Below are 7,010 nucleotides of genomic sequence, written 5' to 3' on the forward strand. Positions count from 1 at the left end.
GCAGCCCCAGCAGCAGAGAGGGCAGGACCCTGGCCGGGGCCCCCATCCTGGAGTCCGCGTGGATGGGCAGGACTGCGCAAGTGCAGGCGGGGCCCAGCTTCCTTAAGTAGCAGCTTCGCGGGCTGGGGCAGCTCCTGTGTGGGGACAGGTTCCTGGAATCAGGACGGGAGGGGGAGGCACAGGGCCTGGAACCTGCTTGCGACACAGCTGGGGTCATGGGTCAGACTTAGATGCCAGTTGCTGCTGCCCCAGGGTCAGAGGGTAGGTCGGCTGGCCCCAGGTGACCACATCTGTCCACCCCGCCCACACAAAGACCCCGTGAGCATTGCTAGGAAAACCGGGTTTACACACCAGGGGACTGACGCTCAGAGAGGCTGGCACATGCTCAAGATTTACACCCAGGCCCTACCCGGTTTGGCTCAGTGGATAGAGCGTTGGCCTTCGGACTGAAAGGTCCCAGGTTCTATTCCGGGCAAGGGCATGTACCTTGGTTTGCAGGCACATCCCCAGTGGGAGGTGTGCAGGAGGCAGCTGATCGATGTTTCTCTTTCATCGATGTTTCTAACTCTCTATTCCTCTCCCTTCCTCTCTGTAAAAAATCAATAAAATATATTTAAAAAAAAAAAGATTTACACCCAGGAAAGGGCAGAGAGCTGGGACTCAAAGCCAGCCTGGCGCCTCCAGATTCTCTCCTCTTTATACTCCACTCTGTTTAACAAAGAACCGTCCCCACCCCCACGCCCGCCCCGCAGTGGGAAAACAGGCTTTCTCCAGCCTTGGTGGTAGTAACGTTTCAGGAAGGTAAGTAACACAAGTCAGTAAACACCAGCCACCTGACCCAGCCTTTACAGAGCTGTCAGCATGCAAACCTGTCGCTGCTCCAAGGTGCCCGTTGCTGTGCTACGTGAAACAGGAAGGAGGAGGGGGACCGACCTAAAGTGTCCCACCAAGGGGCACTGGTGAAGCTTCGATGAGACAGCCACTGAAAGCGAGGCTGCAGCAATCGATGGAGTTTCTTGATAAGGAAGGAGGGCCAGGAGGGGTCGGTTTCTCATGGCACCATCGGGTGAGGTTCTGTTCTTTGTTCTATTTCCGTGTTTGCCAACCAGGAAAATTCTTAGCAAGGAGTTATGAGAGATTGTCTCTGGTTGGATGGGCAGGATTATAGGTATTTTAAAAAATCCTTTGCCCTGGCTGGTGTTGCTACGTGGTTAGAGTGTCGGTCCATGCACCGAAGGGTCTTGGGTTTGATTCTCACTCAAGGGCACGTACCTGGGTTGCAGGTTTGATCCCTGGTCAGGGCGCATGCAGGAGGCAACCAATTGTGTCTTTCCCACATCGATGTTTCTCTCCTCCTCCCTCCCTCCCGCCCTCCCTTCCACTCTCTAAAAATCAAACAAACAAAAATCAATGGGAACAATATCTTTGGCTGAGGATTAAGCAAAACATATATAAATAAATAAAAATAATAAAAATCTTTTTGCTTGTTGGTATTTAAAATTTTTATTGGGGGCATGGTTCTGGGTAATATTGTATTTGCAGTAAGTAAAGATGATGAAATTTCATTTGGGAAAAAAATCTATAGTAGGGGTTGTGCTAAACTCATTGGGGTCCCCAAGGACTCCCTATATTTGTGAGTTTTGTTCTACCCTCACCTCCAGGAAGCCTTCCCTAGTCTCCCCCAGGTTTTCCTGGATTAGAGAAAGGCCCCCTCTGCGCTCCCAGAATCCTCTGCACTTTCTCCATCACAGCATTATCCATTCTCTGCTGTTTCCTAATTGTGGTCCTTTAAAAATACGGACAAAAATTCTTTGCTACTCCTCCCATCAAAAGCTGGAGTCTGGGTGCCCACCCTTGAAACTGGGTGGGTCTTGGTGACAGTGTCTTCCTGGCGGGTCACAAAAGGCACTAGAATTGGGATTAGGAGGGGAACTCCCCACACAGAGCACACAGCCCAGGCCTCTCAGCTCCTCTGTCCTCAGGCTGTGGTTCCTTGAGGTCCTGGCTGTCGCCCCAGCAGCCCGGGTGCTCCTGAAGGCAGGATTGAGAGGACTCAGCCATCCTGGGGGCTTCTGCTTCCTGGGCTCAGCCTGCCGTGGTGGGGACCGGTCCTTTGCTGGGAGCCAGGAAACCAGTGTCCCAACCTGTCTCAGCCCTGCCTGGCCTGTGACCCTCAACAGCCTTGTGTCCTCCAGTGCCTCAGTTTCCCTCTGTAAAATGAGGACAGAGCAGGTGACTCCCATGGGCCCTTTCACCCTTGGAGAGTGTAAGAGTGAGGACCTCATGGGGACACAGAGGTTTGTCTTCTGGTGGCAGTTGGAGGATGTCCCAGCCTGGGGGCCATTTGTGGGGGCTGGGGGAATTCCCACGGCGGCAAACATTGGACCTTAGATCTGCCCTGGCCGGCGTGCCCTGTGGCCTCAGGCCAGGCCTCCACCGCTATAGGTGCTCCCCCTGCTCAAGGTGCCTTGGTGACCCAGCAGGGGCCCCCAGCAGCAGTGTGACCCCAGTGCTGGTCAGAACCCCCGGGCCTTTCTCCTACCAGGCTGTCCACCCACTTCTATGAAAGCCACAGCTGCTACCACCCTGTAACCAGGAAGTCCCACAGCAGTGAACAGGCTCCCCCTTTCAGAAGAACAATATTTACTGTGTTCTGATTACAAAGGTTGAAAAGAATTTAGAAAACCCAGAATTTGGAACCCACAGTGCTCGGAATGCTGAGTGGATGTAGGAGGTAATTGTTTTTGCAGTGGTTCTCAACCTTCCTATTGCGCGACCCTTTAATACAGTTCCTCATGTTGTGGTGACCCCCAACCATAAAATTATTTTCGTTGCTACTTCATAACTGTAATGTTGCTACTGTTATGAATCGTAATGTGAATATCTGATATGCAGGATGTATTTAGGCGACCCCTGTGAAAGGGTCGTTCGACCCCCAAGGGGGTCGCGACCCACAGGTAGAGAACCGCTGGTTTAAAGAGTGAATGAACATAAAGCAGAACATAGCGCAAGGGGAAGGGTGTGGACTCTGGGGCCAGATGGCCTGGGTGTGAATCCTAACTCACCCACTGGGTACTTTGGGCACTCCGTGACTCACTTTCCCCTCCTGTAGTTGGGCTCAGTCACAGGTGGGCAGAGAGTTCTGGCTATGGTCGTGTCACCCCTGATCCCCTCACCAGTCTCCAGCCCTCACTGGGCGTGGACGCCCGACTCCATTTTTGCTCTTCAAGCTTAGGGATGCTAGTTCCTGGGGCCGCAACTTCCTTCACCAGTTTCCTTAAGCCTTTCTCCCAGACTCTTCATTTGAATCCCAAGAGCCATCTGAACTGGATTCTGGTTTCCTGCCTGGACCCTGAGTGGCACAATCAGTGCAGGATCTTTTGTAGCAGACGCCTTCCTCTTGTGGAGAGCTCTGAATTCTTTTCCAAAGTCTGCAGGTCTTGTGCGGGGACAGTGGGCTGGGAGAGAGAGAACTAAAAATACACAGAGACGAATGCCACCAAGAGAGTCTCGGGCGGCCACTGAGAAAGCCTTTGTGGAGAGCTGACATTCTGCTGGATCTGGAAGGTCACACGGAGGTTTTGTGGGGGAGGGAACTGCTTGAAGTGAGAAGCACTGACAGCAAAGAAACCTGGGTCTTTGTCTGGGCTCCTCTCCTGATGGGCTGTGTGACATGGGGCAAACCATGCCCCTCTCCGATCCTCACTTTCCCTCCAAGTACAGATGACAGTGTTGGACCAGGACAGCATTTCTTGAATCCTCCAGGGCTCCTGTTCATTTATTTTTAAATGTATTTTTATTGCAGTATAATTGACCTATAAGGGTAAGGTATATCACGTGTTGATTTGATATACTTATACTAGTATATCCTATATAATCCTATATAATAAAAGCCTAATATGCAAATTGACCAAACGGCAGAACAATTGGTGGAACAACTGGTCACTATGATGTGCACTGACCACCAGGAAGCAGACGCTCAACACAGGAGCTGCCCCCAGCCTGCAGTCCCCAGGCCAGCCAAGGCGGGTGCCAGTGGCGTGATGGGGACTGGGCCAGTCTCCCCAGATAGGCCCTGATCACCAGCCAAGTCTAGGGACCCTACCCATGCATGAATTTCATGCATCGGGCCTCTAGTTGTAATATGATGGCCGCTGTAGCATGAACCGACACCTCTATCTGTCACATAATTATCATTTTGGTTTTGGGGGTGGGAACAATTAAAATCTAGTCTCTTGGCAACTTTAACGTCCATAATACAGTGGTGCTGTCTCCGATCACTCTGCCATGTATTAGATTTCCAGGCTTATTTATCCACTAGTTCTAAGTTGCCCTGAACACCATCTCTCCTACTGCCCCACCCCCCGTCCTTGTAACCATCAGCCTACTCTGTTTTTATGAGCTTGGCTACTTAAAATTCCATATGTAAGTGAGATCATACAGTCTTTGTCTTTCTCTGTCTGACTTATCTCCCTTAGCATAATGCTCTCAACTTTCATCCATATGTTGCACATGGCAGGGTCTCCTGCTCCCTCGTGGCTGCATAGCACTCCGTTGTATACACATACCACACAACTTCTGCATGCGAGAAAAGGAAACCCCCGTGAACTGTTGGTGGGACTGTACACTGGTGCAGCAACTATCCAAAACAGTATGGAGGTTCCTTAAACAATTAACAATAGAACTACCATGTGATACAGCAATTCCAGGGCTGGGTATTTATCCAAAGGAAATGAAAACAGGATATGGATGAGATAGCGGCACCCCCATGTTCATTACAGCATTATTCACAACAAGATCGAGAAACAACCTAAGTGCCCATGGATGGATGAATGGATAAGAATGTGGTATAGCCCTAACCGGTTTGGCTCAGTGGATGGAGCGTCGGCCTGTGGACTCAAGGGCATTCAGATCAAGGGCATGTACCTTGGTTGCAGGCACATACCCAGTGGGGAGTGTGCAGGAGGCAGCTGATCGATGTTTCTCTCTCATCGATGTTTCTAACTCTCTATCCCTCTCCCTTCCTCTCTGTAAAAAATCAATAAAATATTTTTTTTAAAAAAAAGAATGTGGTACATATACACCAGGGATCTTGTTTAAATGCAAATTCTGTGTCAGGAGATTCCTTTGGGGGCCAGGACTCTGCATTTCTAACAAGCTCCCAGGTGGTGCTGACGTTGGACCACGCTTTGAGTACAGGGGCAAAATGAGCTCCACGTTCGCAGTTCTGTGTCTCTGTTCACTTCTATGTTCAGTGCACTTTCCCCTGACGGTGCCCACACTCCTGAGAGCGTCAGCTCTCGCTGGAAGACAAAGATGTTATGAAGACCTGAGGTTCTGGATCTCTGTAGGGTACTTTGGATTCGAGGCTTTAATATTGTTGGCAGCCCCTCTCCTAGGCCCCCCCCCCCCCCTCTCTCTCTCTCTCTCTCTCTCTCTCTCTCACACACACACACACACACACACACACACACACACACACACACACACACGAGCCCTGAGGCATGGGGATGTATAAAAGAAAAATAGGAATGTCAGTGACAATCCAGTGTGGTTTGAAGCTTGTGTATCACCTACTTGAGATGCCAGGAGACCCCCTGGAACAGGGCTGGCCAAATGGATACACAGCCCCTCACCCCAGGGGGACCCCGAGGAACCTGAGAACCCTCCCATCTCTCCCTCCCATCCCCTTTGCCTCTGCAATTGGCAGCATCTAAAATCCCAGCAGTGGCCTCATTTCACTGGGTCTTGATAACTTTGGGGACCCTAAGGAGCTTCTGTTAAAATAAAAATTTCTCAGCCAGAAATTCTTTAATATTTGCCAGAGCTCACTTTATTGGATTCCTTTCCCGGAATTCCAGAGGGCCCCTGCTTTTACAGATGGTGAAATTGAAACCAAGAGGGGGAGAAGACTGGCCCAAGTCACACTGTGGGCCAGCCCTGAACCCTGCTTTCTGGCCAGCCTGCGGTTCCGATTCTTGGGCTCAGGCCCCTCCAGGCAGGCAGCTCTGGATTATACTTTGGGAATCACTGACATAGTGGCTTTGAGTAACTATGAATTCAGACATGAACTCAAATCCTAGATGATATTGAAAGTAAATATTTACTGAGCACCTATTATATGCCAGGCATTGGGACTGCAACTATGGCAAGTCCTTATAGTATAGAGAGAAGGATTTCCTGGATTTACTGATATTTAGAGCTAACTTTGATTGCTACGTGTCAAGTCCTGGGCCCACAGGTTGCACATATATTTGATTCTCATAACAACCCTGTGAGGTAGGTATTCTTATGATTCAGATAAGAAAAATCCAAGCCCAGAGAGTTAGTTGCCCAGGTTCACACAGCTGATAAATAGCAGAGCTGGGATTTGAACCCAGAGTGTCCGGGAGCACAGCCCATGCTCATAACCACCATGCCATGAGCTTATTAATGACACCACCGAATCCTCCCAACAACCTCACACAAAACACAAGGTGAGGTTTTCCCTCTACTTTCAGAGGAAGAAATAGAGGACCGGAGAGGGTAAGTACCATCTGGACAGTTGTGCAGCCGTGCATAGCTGGGTTGACTTTTGAATCTAGGGCCCAAGCTCTGAGTGACCTCGAGCGGGCCACAGCACCTCCCCAAACCTCAGACTCTGTATCCGGAAAATGGGGACCCCTTGTCTACTTTCAGAGTCGTGAGGATTAGATGAGATAACAAATGTGAAGAGACTAGCCCGGGGCTGGGGCACTCATGGCCTCTGAGGGGATGTGGCAAAAATGCTAGCACAGTGTTAGTCTCTGCACGGCCCTCCCCTCATCTCCCCACAGAGGGCACCCCTCCATCATATTTAATGTCTCCATTTCCAAAAGGAACCCCAGAGGGCAATGCTTGACCCCCAAAGGAAGCTGATTAAATGGAGAGCTTTTAGGAAGCCTGGAGTAGGCAATTCTTCCTGCTTTTTAACAGCTTTATCGACATATATTTCACATACCATAGCACTCGCCCATGTAAAGGGTACAGTT

Source organism: Myotis brandtii, unplaced genomic scaffold (genome assembly GCF_000412655.1).
Source record: "Myotis brandtii unplaced genomic scaffold, ASM41265v1 scaffold1163, whole genome shotgun sequence".
NCBI classification, from domain to species: Eukaryota; Metazoa; Chordata; class Mammalia; order Chiroptera; family Vespertilionidae; genus Myotis; species Myotis brandtii.